This window comes from Chelonia mydas, chromosome 2 (assembly GCF_015237465.2).
Source record: "Chelonia mydas isolate rCheMyd1 chromosome 2, rCheMyd1.pri.v2, whole genome shotgun sequence".
Taxonomy (NCBI): Eukaryota; Metazoa; Chordata; order Testudines; family Cheloniidae; genus Chelonia; species Chelonia mydas.
Genome location: NC_057850.1, coordinates 254,335,918 through 254,350,068, shown reverse-complemented (window position 1 = coordinate 254,350,068; position 14,151 = coordinate 254,335,918).

The window sequence follows — 14,151 nt, the reverse complement described above, 5'->3', positions numbered from 1 at the left end:
TAAGGTGGGTAGAAAGTTGGCTAGATTGTCGGGCTCAACTGGTAGTGATCAATGGCTCCATGTCTAGTTGGCAGCCGGTGTCAAGTGGAGTGCCCCAGGGGTCGGTCCTGGGGCGGGTTTTGTTCAATATCTTCATAAATGATCTGGAGGATGGTGTGGATTGCACTCTCAGCAAATTTGCGGATGATACTAAACTGGGAGGAGTGGTAGATACGCTGGAGGGCAGGGACAGGATACAGAGGGACCTAGACAAATTGGAGGATTGGGCCAAAAGAAACCTGATGCAGTTCAATAAGGATAAGTGCAGGGTCCTGCACTTAGGACGGAAGAACTCAATGCACAGCTACAGACTAGGGACCAAATGGCTAGGCAGCAGTTCTGCGGAAAAGGACCTAGGGGTTACAGTGGACGAGAAGCTGGATATGAGTCAGCAGTGTGCCCTTGTTGCCAAGAAGGCCAGTGGCATTTTGGGATGTATAAGTAGGGGCATAGCGAGCAGATCGAGGGACGTGATCGTTCCCCTCTATTCGACATTGGTGAGGCCTCATCTGGAGTACTGTGTCCAGTTTTGGGCCCCACACTACAAGAAGGACGTGGATAAATTGGAGAGAGTCCAGCGAAGGGCAACAAAAATAATTAGGGGTCTGGAACACATGACTTATGAGGAGAGGCTGAGGGAACTGGGATTGTTTAGTCTGCGGAAGAGAAGAATGAGGGGGGATTTGATAGCTGCTTTCAACTACCTGAGAGGTGGTTCCAGAGAGGATGGTTCTAGACTATTCTCAGTGGTAGAAGAGGACAGGACAAGGAGTAATGGTCTCAAGTTGCAGTGGGGGAGGTTTAGGTTGGATATTAGGAAAAACTTTTTCACTAGGAGGGTGGTGAAACACTGGAATGCGTTACCTAGGGAGGTGGTAGAATCTCCTTCCTTGGAAGTTTTTAAGGTCAGGCTTGACAAAGCCTTGGCTGGGATGATTTGATTGGGGATTGGTCCTGCTTTGAGCAGGGGGTTGGACTAGATGACCTCCTGAGGTCCCTTCCAACTCTGATATTCTGTGATTCTATGATTCTATGATTGCATGAACTGGTGTTTCTCGGGATCGTTCTTTGTACCAGTTAAGATTCTGTGCCCATTACCAGCTGAAAATGCACCAAGCTGAACCTGTGACTGTCCTTTAGCAAGCTCTATCCTCAGACGTTCCTCTGGGCTCCCTTGAATTCTGGAAGGCACTGCAGCCAGTGTGACATACAAGCATTACTGAATCCTCAGAAAGTCCCCCTGGGCTAGATAAGTGGCAGATAGGGATTGCTTCACTCAGCATTGACATGCAACTGTCTCTGGGGTGGAAGGCAGCAGTTATTTAACACTTCATAGTGACACTATAGAACATCTTAGAAAAGGGAGCAGAGAAGACTAATGAAAGAACAAAGGGAATTAAAATAATCTCAGATTCTGCCCCAACAGCCCACCCTTACAATCCGTGCCATGGGCTCTTTAAATGACCCCAATGAAATAAATTGGTAAGCATGTTATTTATAGTTCCATCTCTTTGTGTGGTGGACTAAAGCAATGAACACTTCATTCTCTCATGCTAATGGGAAATGACATGCTCGGTGTCAGGATTATGATGCGTGAAGAAAAAGAAAACGAGCTTAGATTGCTCTTGCGTCTCTAGGCGGTGGACTGTATTTCATTATGAAAGAGACATGGATGTTGTAGACAGAAACCCTAATGTAAGAGCACAGGATTTTCGTATGCCTCTATGTCGTGATTGTCAAATTAAAGCCCAGTGTCTCTTTCCAACCTCTTGAGCTGCTGGCAGCCACTGTCTGGAGGTGACACAGCTGAACAGGAGAAATAAACCCAACAGACAGAGTACGTGTTTTGTGCCTTTAAAATGCTGAAGAAGTTCTGGAGAAACTGGCTATTCAGAGCAGGGATGTCAAACGCCTGGTTTGTGGGTTGGATCTTGCCTGTTTTAATGTATTTATGGGGCCTGTGGAAAGTATTCAGATTCTTTAGCATCTCAGCTTTCATTAAAAGAAATTAACTTTCCAAGTGTAAACCACTGCAGCATCTTCCTGAGTCTGCAGACAGCCTTAAACAAGAGTTTGGATGTGCATCTCAATGGGGTGTTGACTCTGAAGCCTACAGATGACATTTCCAATGCTAACATAGATAACTATTTCACCACGGATCATTTTAGCAGAAATATCCAAAATGTGTGTTCCAGGCTTAGGTCTCCCTGGCCATCTTCGATTCTGCTGGGATGGAAATGGCTCAGTTATGAGCCTGGCAGCTATGTGCTACAGAAGTGAGGCTGGAGAGAGATGGAGAGGAAAGAAACTTGGCACTTGTGCAGCACTGTGAAAATGTAAAGGGGCATGTGCAACTATTAACTAACACAGCGATGTTACCAATGGCCATTTGCCATGGTACGGCCTAATTCCAACCTAGTAAGGGCCTTGGGAGTGGATGTTAAGGGCCTGATCCTGCACCGTTGATGTCTCTGAAGTGTGCATGTCCAGAGGCAGAAATTTAGGTACCTAGGGAACTTCTACCCTGACAAATTAGGCACCAAGTAAGTTTAGGCACCTACAAGATTAGGCAGCAGCCACAAGGGAGTTTTGTGGATCACAGTTGGTGGATCACCTAAGTCTGGGGTTTAGGTGCCTGAATATCTTTGTGGATCTCGGCCTGAGTGTTTTGCCATCAGAGCCCTAATCTTGTAAACAGATATACGCAGGCAGACCCTGGCTCTGGTGTGGGGTCCTACTGAGGTCACTAGCACTCCACATGGGGAGAGGCTCCACCCAGGCAGATCCAATTGCAGGATTGAGTCTACAGTCAATTGAAGAGGCCTTCATTCTGTCAAGGTGGAGTCCTGCTCACCTTACTGATGTGAGCAATTCCATTATGGCCAGCAGGGCTCTGCATGAGAGAGGTGAGCAGCGGGAATTGGCTCTCAGTGGAGTCCTAATTCCACATATGTGATGTCACAGTCACTTCCATAACCGTGCCGCATGGTGTCATAAAGCCAGGCTATGGACTTCATTGCAGACTCTCACAGGGTGAGCTGGCCCTTTCAGAGGGTTGATGATGGCTCAGCTGCACCTGTGCCAGGTTTGGCCTGCCTCCCCAGCTGGAGGCAATGGGGGATGTCAGCTGAGAAGGAGTCAGGCAACCAGGAGGTGGGTCTGGGACAGAACAGGGCATAGCTGGGTGGGTGCACAGCTACTGGAAGAGGGCTGTGGGGGAACACTGCTTTTGGGGTCAAAGGAGGGAGAAGAGACAGCAGCAAGATGGAGGGGCTGCTGTAGAAGGGGAGGAGTCCTAGGAGCAGGTGCTCTTCAAAGAGCATGAAACCAGTCAGGTCGTACAGGAGGATGTGCTGGGGAAGAGACTCAGCTCCCTCTTTTCCCCCAGGTTTGGCTCTGGTGGTAAGGTGTCCAAATCTTTAGAGCTTACAGGGCCAGGAACCCTTAGAAGAAGGAGGCTGTAGGGTCCCCCTGTATTGCCACCTGGGAAGGGGAAGTAGTGACCCTTGATATGAAAGGGAGGAAGAAGGGATTGTTGTGTGCCTGGCATGGGGCTGGGATGGAAGAAATGCACCTCCTGCTGGACTTTGATTACCTCAGAAGGGGTGAACTTCTGGGGTTGGGCCAGAGGGCCCAGTTACCTCAGCAACCAAGTGGGGAAAAGGCAAGTCACCTTGGCCTGATTAGGCTGCAGACTGAGAAGGCACAGTTCATGTGTATGCAGCTCATCCTAGACAGAAGAGAGATCAGCCTGCAGGGAGCAGCCAGGAAAGAGGGCTGAGAGCACTGAAGGGAACTGGTAGTTAAACAATAAAATGTACCAGGGGCCTGAGATGTACTTGGGCATTTGCTTGGAGCTGCTGTGGGAAGAGAGCAGGGGTGTGGAGAGAGTCAAATATTCAAAAGGAAACATTTTCCAGGCTGGAAAAGGGAAGCTGGGTAGTTCCTGGGAAAGAACCTTTCTGTCAATACCATTGTTCCTTTTCTCATGTTTGCTGTGGCATGAAAGACCCACTTCGAGGCTCAGCTAAGCAGTGACCCAGCACTAAAGCGGAAAGCTTGAGGCCCTGAGCTGGAGTGAAAATTAAACAGACTTTGGGGGGAAATATGCTTAAAGCCACCAGTAAAAATCATAAATAGACAACCCCTGCACATGTGCACCTGTGGGGTTTTTTTTATGTTTATACATCTACACTTATGTGCATTACATTTCAAAATGGAAAAATTACATTTAAAAACAAAAGGCCCGAGAGCTCTGCCATTTTCACTCCATTCTTACTCCATCTTTACTCAGCCAAAACTCCCAGTGACCTTAATAGGAGCCATTAGGTGCTCAACACTGCTGCCCTAGAAAGCCCAGGGCACTGAGTCTCTGAGCCCAGGTTAGCTGGCTCAGGCTGTGGGGCTGTAAAATTGCAGGACAGATGTTGGCACTTGGGCTAGAGCCTAGATTCTGAGCCCTCCCCCATTGCGGGGTCTAAATGAGCATACAGAAAATAATAGCTCCCTCCATGAAATACAGCGTTCCTTGCAAGGGAAGCTTATCAACCTTCTCTGAGAGCTACTGCATCATTGTGAATGGCTGTGGTCAGAAAGAGAGTCCAGAAAATAAGATGGAAGCAGGGTGTTAATTTTAGAAGTGGAGTGTAAGAGAAGGGTTGGAAGCCCCCAAACTAGACAGATGGATGTCAAACAAAAGGATTTGATGAGCTGTGGTGTTTCTGAGGAATTGTTTCAAGATGGACTGGAATGGAGGAGGAGGACTTGAAGATGGGACTCAGGTTGGAAGAAGAAGAATCTAAGTCTGTTGAGAGTTTGATTCTGTTGTGGCTGGCGGGGAGAGTGGTCATCGCTCACTCCTCATTTACAGGGTCTTTTTCTAAAGTACCGCCTTCATTTTTTAGATTCAGGTTGTATGTTAATACTATGATTGATGTCAGTGGGGTGGCACAGGTGGGAGGTAGTGCAGCCTAGTGGATAGTGTGCTACCCTGGCACTTGGGAGAGCATGGTTCTTTTTCCCTGCCCTGCTGGGTGACCTTGGGCAAGTCATGTTACTGCTCCGTGTCTCAGTTTTCCCATCTGTAAAATGGGGATAGTGATACTGACCTTCTTTGTAAAGCACTTTGAGATCGATTGACAAAAAGAGCTATGTAGGTATTGGTATTATATAGCTGCTCTATAGCTTCATTATTTCTCCATTTTCTTAAGCTAGGTACATTGCTCATCCCAGTACTCTTCTTACAATACCTTTCCCCCACTTCCTTCCTTTCCCTCTAATTTCAAACCAATTCCATTTGCTCTAGGTATCTTAACAAAAATTGGGGAGGCTTCCATTGTGGGTTTCTCACCGAGGCTTTGCAAGTCACAGGTTTAACGTCTCTCTTAAGTCTGTGTCTTCCCTGATGTCTGGGCAATGCAGGAGAGGGTGCAACTTGTGCTCCCTCTGCCTCCGCAGCAGCAGCACCTGGGGAATAATTGTAGGGTCGCTTTCTAATCATGGCTACTGACTTTTTAACACGAGAATCTCAGCAATGTGTGGATAACAAAGCCAGAAAGATTTCCGAAGCTAAAGGCTAATAACATCACACTTTTTTAAGGCGGTTCATAGGTTGGTACCAACATACTTGATGTGGTTCTGTTAATCCAAACATTTCTCTCCATGTTTGGAGTGAAATCCTGCTCTACTGAAGTCCATGGCCCAACTCCAATTAATTTCAGTGGAGCCAGAATTTCACTCTTTGTATTTAGCAATATCCTTCTGTGGTAGCCTGAAGCTAGGATTCATAAACTGCTCGATCTTTCTAGCGGGCACAGTACACAATTGGTTTTGTCTCCAGTGTATGTGTGTTTCTAGGGCACTTATCGCTGTCCTGTTTGGGTGCCCGTAAGTGTTGGCCCCTGCTGTCTGGGACTCAGCTGTGTGCTTGCTGACTATACTGTGCATTTTGTATGTTGACAGACACAAATATGCCAGGGGCGTAAGCGTCACATGTCAGAGCTGTCATGAAGCAGTACCTCTCCCCATTAAATGTCTGCTGGTTGTGCTTCCTGCTAGACTCATCACACTGTTTTCTTCTGCCTTCAGAATATCTCCTGGTATTTATTGTGGTCCTCAAACCCTTAATTATTAAAGCAGATTAGATGAGAACAGTTGTTGCTGTGCCTCAATGAAAAATAGTGTTGGAGACTGACGTACCAAGCTACACCTCTTGATACGGCTTCCCACAAGCTCTGACCTACAGACTGTTGCAGCCCTTCTTTATCGTGAGCGACAGCTGAGTCAATGTGACTGTACAGCACCCTAACCACCACGTCAGGTGGACTGATCTGCCAATCCAACCGAGTAACCTGCCAGCTGTGGCTAGCTTAGCTCACTAGTTTAACAGAACGTGCCCCCAAAGAATGGACGTGCTGAATGGAAGACGTCCTGCCTGCTTTACAAATGACTCACTTTCAACGTTGCTGTCCCTCTTTGCATTGCTTATTACTCAATATTGCAAATAACACAAAGTTGTGAAAGAAGGTTAAACGTCAAATGTGCTAAAGAACAACGTTCCAGTTGTGACACTAGCTGTCAAATCAGGACATATCTGTGTCTATTTATGTCTTAGTGGTTAGTTTACTGGAGCATGTACAATTTAAGTCAAAGGTTTTTGGTTCTTAACTGGGAGAATCTAATTTTTAACAGTGGAAGCAAAACTAAATTAAGCTTGTTCACCCCTCTCAACATATCCCAGTTCTGTGGAGCTATTAACACTGCCTAGCAGAAAGGGAAGATTTTTGTTCTAAAGGGCAATCAATCCTGTTTCCAGAAGAAAGTGCCTGCTTCTATAATAAATCTTTTAGAAGTGAGTACATTTCTCCTTTAAATGGATGCAGAGTTCAATCTGAATGGGACAACACACTGAATTGTACTTTAGTGGACAAGAAATATACCAAAATATTGGTTAGCACCCTCAAGCATATAGACTTTAATGCAGTGGTTTCAACCTTTTTTCATTTGCAGACCCCTAAAAAAAATATGAATGGAGGTGTGGACCCCTTTGGAAATCTTAGACATAGTGTGTTGTCTTTGCAGGATTGGGGCCTGCATCCTGGATCTTGCACCCAGAACTGCACGGGCAGACCCCTGTCCCTGTGCAGAGCCCAGCTGACGTCATTGGGTTTTGTTTGGGCATCAAGGTCTTGGTGCAGGATCAAGGCCTCAATGCAGACAGGATGCAACAAGCGGGGATAACAGACAAGAAAAAGGGGGACAGGGAAGATGTAAGGAGGAAGGAAAAGAGTTACAATAACATCACGCACCGTCCCTTAGTAAGGCGTGTACTCCCCTCCATGGTGCTGTTAGATTTTTCTTTTTAATTCATTCCTTGGCAGCAACACCGGATGTGAGTGTTTAGCAGGACACTGAATGGGGAGAGGGAGGTGGCTTGGAAATTGGACTCCATGCTTAGGGAGTAGCATGAACGAAGGCCCAAAAAGTGGGCATGGGAGAAAGAAACCAAGGCTGGGTCATGGCTGTGACTTGTGGAGCAGATGCGGAATAGGAAAAACTGGGGCGGGAGAGTTATCCACTGATAGTGGCTGTTAATGTGGTGACGAAGAACCTCAGGGGGGATGCTATTTGAGATAGTTAGTGTCATGTTAATGGAGCTAGAATATATATTAACAGTGCTCTGCAGCCCTGTCAGCAGCAATCACTCTGAGCCAGTCTGAATGCAGAGAATGGCTCACCACAGGATCTATTAGTCACTTGGCCTATATGATCAAATTACTGCCATTCGCTGCCTGTTTAACCTTCCTAGGGAAACAGGCAGAGCTGACCTCTCCTCAGCTGGAAATCCATCTCTGGAACATCCTTGGGAATACTGTCTGTCCCCTTCCCTCTATCTCTATGGTCCAGCATTGTGGTCCAGTTTAAACCTCCTTCCATGCAGAGCTTGGAAGAAACTAGAGAAGACTTGGGGACACATGAGAAACTTTTTGCTGTTTGAGGAAATCCACTCTAAATACCAGACTATCCCGAGCTGATCTGGAGTCACTCTGATGGGGCACTGAGCTCCTGCTACACCCACTGAATTAATGCCCTGTTGAGGACCTTCCAGGAGTCAGCCAATGGAAGTTCTCTACTGACTTCAATGGGTCTTAGGTCAGGCCTAATCTGAGGCATTGATCTCTCCATTTGGATGAGGTGTAAACCCAAGGAACTGAGTGCTTGTGTCCATTCAGGATCTCATGGCCTTCCCAGGAGCAGAGATGTTAGCTCTGGCATACCTGACCACAAAAAAACTTTCCCTCCCTTTCACTGTTGTCCAGTGTGCTTGTACAACTGTTCCCTACCCCAGAAGCAGTTGCATTTTCAGTGATGGTGTCTGTACATTTTTCGTGAGGCACTTCAGTCCTTTAGCTGCTCTATCAATGTAAAATAATGGGAAAAATAATATAACCGGGAAATGTCAATTCTGTAAACAATGCATTTTTTCCTCTTGGCAGTGCATGGCACCATTCTATGTAAACTACTAATTGTATGTAGGTAAGTATGTGTGAGACTCCCGTTACCATAGAGTCTGAACACCAATGATGTATCAGGAGCGTACAATAACAAAAGCAACAGCTTGGCCACTTTCCCAGCACTCTACAATCTAAATAAAACATTAATGGACCTAAAAGTCATCAGGTCTGACTATAGTTGGTCTATCATTAGTTCACTACACTGGAAGTAAAACAAAGTGGTATTGTCTGCAAAGGTTGCTCATTCAGTGTCTCACCTTGTCCAAGTCTAGGACCTTTTGTAAAATCTTTGGGACAAATTCTCTCTCCTCAGCGTTTCTTTAAGCCTGGTGACTTACGTGGATTTGCAGAACAGTGTGAGTGAAGATGGAATTTACTCAATACATTTAAGACCAGAACAATGTATTCCCATGAATCCAGCAGATCCATTTCTAAGGAGGAAGCCACGTGATGCTGATTTGCATTTTTTTTTTACAAAATGTGCACCTGTGGCTTTCCTTTAATATGAACATCGGATTTAGGCCTTAGTTCAGTGAGATAGTGAAGCATGCACTTAAGAAAGGTACTTAACCACAGCCTTGGCTTTAGCCAGAGCTTTAATGTGTAAAGTGATTATTATTATTATTATTTATTAACCTAGTTATCCACTTTCTTATCTGTTTTCTCCTCTTATCCTCTGCTTTTCACCCTGGTCTCCATTTCTTTCTTCGGTTTACCCTTGACCTTCAGGTACCACTAAAGCAACTTACCCAGTAGCAATAATCGTGTAGAGTCAGCAGTCAGGTACAGAAGTGCTTAATGTCAGTTCTGTCTTGCTTATGTACATGATGTGCTTTACCCTGCTAGTACAGAGAAGTGAACGAACCTGGTCCACTTGTATTCATTAGGTGCTTAGATACTGCGGGGATGGAAGCTGGACAATACTGTGCTTGATAAACCTTTTAGAATACATTATATATACGTAAAAATAGTGGGCTGTATTTTTCTGCCCTGCTCCTTGGGCCGGAATGTGTTCAGATTTTGATCACAAAAATTCCATCAAGGTTTTTAAAAACTGCTCTGAGTGCAGCGCTGTGGTTCCATCCAGGCCTGCGATAGGAATATTGAAGCAAATGGCCCATCTTGCACAAAGCTTTCACAGTCCTTTCCAGTACAATGATTATTATTATTACTTTTTTTAGTACCAAGCTGCAAGAAAGCACCCAGCTGTGTGATAATCAGCACAATAGACCGTGCTTGGCTATTGGCATTTAGCTGCAGGAGCACAGTGGAATCATTCCCTAGGACAAAAACTTGCTGGTTATGAAAAGAAAAGGAGTACTTGTGGCACCTTAGAGACTAACCAATTTATTTGAGCATAAGCTTTCATGAGCTACAGCTCACTTCATCCGATGAAGTGAGCTGTAGCTCACGAAAGCTTATGCTCAAATAAATTGGTTAGTCTCTAAGGTGCCACAAGTACTCCTTTTCTTTTTGCGAATACAGACTAACACGGCTGTTACTCTGAAACTTGCTGGTTATGGTGACCCTGGGATTCTTTGGTAAGAGTCATTATTATTTAATCCTATGTCTGCATAGCTATGGACAACCATTTCTACAGCATCTCCCCCCACAGTATCTATATATGTCTTTGTTCTTATGGTCACAAACGTCAAAACAATGCTTCAGAACTAGATGCTCTATGTTAGAGATTCCCTGCCAGAGACTGTATTAAAGCACAGCTCAAATGAGAAGCATTATTTGGGTCTCAAAAGGGTGTTCTGCCTCTAGATGTTCCGTTAACTTTGCTGCGGGCATGTCGACACTGCAGTCACAGCTGTTGTACCGTGTGTGTAGCCATACCCCAGCTAGTTCTGATCTAGCTAGCTTGAATAACAATGGTGGTGAATTCACGTTTCAGAGTAACAGCCGTGTTAGTCTGTATTCGCAAAAAGAAAAGGAGGACTTGTGGCACCTTAGAGACTAACCAATTTATTTGAGCATAAGCTTTCGTGAGCTACAGCTCACTTCATCGGAAGCTGCAGGAGCAGGGGCTGTACAAAGTCTGCCCAGGACCCTGGGTATGTACTTGTCTTTGCTACCCCACCTTGGCTGTTGTTGTTATTTGAGGTACTGTAGCTTGCTCAAGTAGGTCTACGTGTGCTGCAGTCGCACCTCTGATTGCACTGTAGCCGTTTTCTGTAATTCTATCACGTGAATTCAATGTGGCTGGTCCATGACAGAGCCCGGTCCAGCAGAGCCCTTCAACACATAAGTATGTGTAAGTGTGTGTGTGGGGCGGGGGGGCTGCTGTCTGCACCAGAATTGAACTGGGGAGCTCCAGAGCTAAAAGCATGAGCTGTTAAAGCTTGAGCTAAAGAACTGTTGCATGCTCAAATGCTCTGCAGATCAGGTGCAGGACACCTCTAAAACAGTCTCTCTGGTGGGTACATAAGCATGTGGGTCATCCCATTGACTTCAGTGGGCTACTCACCTGTTCAGAGTGAAGCACGTGCTTCAGAGCTTTGCTGAACTGGGGCCTAATTCTGCTTTGGCTGGGTACCCGTCCTGCTTATTTGGGACCAGATTCGGCTAACATTACTGACGCGGACTCGTACCTTCTCTGCACGTAGCTTCACTGAACTCAATAGCACTACTTGTGCAGTGAAGAGCTGTGCAGCCGGAGGAAGGTTGGCAGAATCTAGCCCTTTGGTGTTTGGTTGAGTGCTACAGCCAGAGATGCAGCATACGGCAGGTGTCCAGCACTGATCAGAAGGAGGAGAGGCAGAGACCTTGGGGAATGCTAACGGGGAGGCTGATCCAGGTACAAAGTCATGAGGAGGAAGAAGAGGCGGCAAATGGAGAGTAGCTTATTCAGAGCCTAGGGAGTGGGATGGAACGCAGGAGGAAATGAACTCAGAAGTGGGATCCAAGCCAATATGTTGTAGTGGCTGTGTGGAATTCACAGCTGCAGATGGCAATAGTTACTCTGGCTGGACACGTGCAATGGGCTGGAGACATATATGGTCCATAACAAGACCCATGTAACAAGATGCATGTTAAAATAAGACCATTGGATCTTGTGCTGACCTGTGTGTCTACCAGGGCCAGGAAGGAATTTCTTCTCTATATCTAGCTTAATTTAAAAAAAGGGGGGGGGGGAGGGGCAAAAGGGATGTGGCATTTCACTGGTCCCTTACCCATCCTGTACAATTATTGCTGAAAGCTAAGGGCTGGGTTTGATGATCCAATCTGGCCCATCCTCTGTTCCTAAATGCATCACTTAACCCTAGAGATCGGTCCAGGCCAAAACCAATGCTCTGCAACACTGAACCGGAATCTGAATGTCACGGTTTCAGGGCGAGTTGCACCTCTGTCCCCTTTGCAGTGTCTCTGAGTGCGCCCGCTCAGGACTCGTGCCTTTCTCTGTCCCAGGGTGGAATTCCACAATTCTCCTACTCTTAGCTAGACCTGGACTACAGCAGCTGGTGTGTTACAGTGCTTACCCAGCAGGTCGCTGAATATAGTGAGCAAGCATGGCCTTTCTTAAACTGAAGTGTTTGCTTTGTTCCTACGGTTAAAAGGTAAGAGAAAAAGGATTTTAAAACATCAAACAGTCTGTTCTACCTAACGGCTTACCACGCTCTGATTGTAACCTGCGCAGGCCTAGCAGCTTCAAACACCCTCGCAAGTCCTGCATGTCCATCTGTTTTCCCTGAACAGCTCCCCCAGAAAGAGGGAGTTTCTTTATCCAGCCAGAGTTCCCCATTCTTGTCATTTCCCGGGCTTTTCCAAAGTAGAGCAGTGAGCTCCGCAGAGCCACCCCCATTCCCTGCAGCTTGCTGCTCCTAACAAGCTCGAACTCTTCATCCGTATTTCCAGCTGGTGAGACAGTTGGGCGGCTCTACCTGTGAGTGAAAACAACAGAGCACAGCCCCATCTGCTCCTTACACGACTCTGATGTCTAGACAGTCTGGCAGTTCTAAATGGGGTGGAAAATGAGCCCTGCTCAGGGTGGTCTCTTTCCACCAGAGCAGTTTCTCTCTTCTGATTCTGACCTACATTGCTGTGTCCCCAGATAGCCCCTACAAGCAGGATTCTGCTCCTCGGGGAGAGCGGTATCTTACCTCGACACACATAGCCTGAGTACAGACTAAGTAAACTCTCAGTCCTTCAGGTTTGGCCCCTTTAAAAGAGCCCCGCTGGAGTTTTCTGGAGCTCTTGTGATGCGGATGGGACACCAGCAGGTGAAAAGCAAGTTGTTTGGCCCGGGTAGTGAGCAGGCTCCCTGCTGAGGGTGGCAGCGCTTGGAGAGCATTTGGGGAATCAACTGAAAACAAGAATGTTAGTTTATGTCAGGGGGCAGCTGGAAGCCTTGGGGCTCATGTAACTTTCCCCCTGGCCTCTGCTGTAAAGACAGGCAGGGTTCTAATGAGTAACTTTCCTTGCAACTGTGCTTTTGATTTTTTTTTTAAACCAGAATTAAAAATAGCCACATTCTGCTTTGCTAATTAACGGCTTCGTTGGTGCCTGAAGTACTTTGTGCCTGGGCCAAAATGCACCTCTTGTGCTCCCCGAGTACTCATCCGGCAACACAGCCCACTAGCCCTGTCTCCAGTACAGTGCCAGATCCATGTGCTACAGACACAGTTACACCATGTAAATCACAGAGAGGGGCCTAACTGAGGGAGCTGGGAGGAGAACCTTGGTCCTTTGGCTCCAAAACCTCAGGCTTCTGGAATCTGTGCTAAAGGAAACCTGCTCTGACTGGCCGCAGAGAGATGTCCCTTATCTTCTCTCCACCAACCCCTAGAGGGCAACATCGAGCACACTGCATGTCCCCTTTGGAATGGTACATCCCAGTGGAATGGTGATACTTCCGAGAGCCCCCACTGTGTTCTGTTGCCCAGGCCCAGAATCGGCAGCAGGGCCCAGTGGTGAAGCGATTAGTCGTATGTGAAAATAGTCATTCTGTCTTCAGTGTAGCATGCTGGAATTGTTCCATGTGACTCTTATTAACATCAATGGTGACCAAGTCCTTGCACATTAATCCCCAAAGACTTAGATACATGACCTATGTGAAGAATACAAAATTATTATTTGAACATTTGTACAGAGGCAGGGAATGCAGGTTTTGAAGCTGTCCTCCAGAGCAGCTTCAGCCTCCTTGACTGCTGATGAAGAAGTCCCTTTAGAGGAAGGGTCTATTTCTCCCCCAAGGATGGTGCTGGACGGCATTGCTTGTCAGCTGCTTTTGCAAAGCTCTGCATGAGACAGAGTTTGTGCAGAGATCCCAGGAACTCTTAGAGTGCATGTCGGGTACTTCGTCAATGTGGTGCGAATACCCAGGCAATGCCAATGGTTCCATAAAGCTCAGCTTGTGTCTTAATTTCACGTCAGTGCACTGATGTAAACCTCTCCCATGAAGGAGGGATACAGTGAGCCCGGGAACAGGTCAGGGCAAGCTCTGGAGAAGGTCCATGAGATGGTGTAAGGCACCCTTCTCTCATCTCTTTCTTCCATCCCCCTCATGCTCTTGATTGCTGCATGATTTTGTTTCTTATTTAAGTGAGGTCGGAATGGCTTCTCCTTGGCTCTGTGTTAGAATAGTGAGAATGTG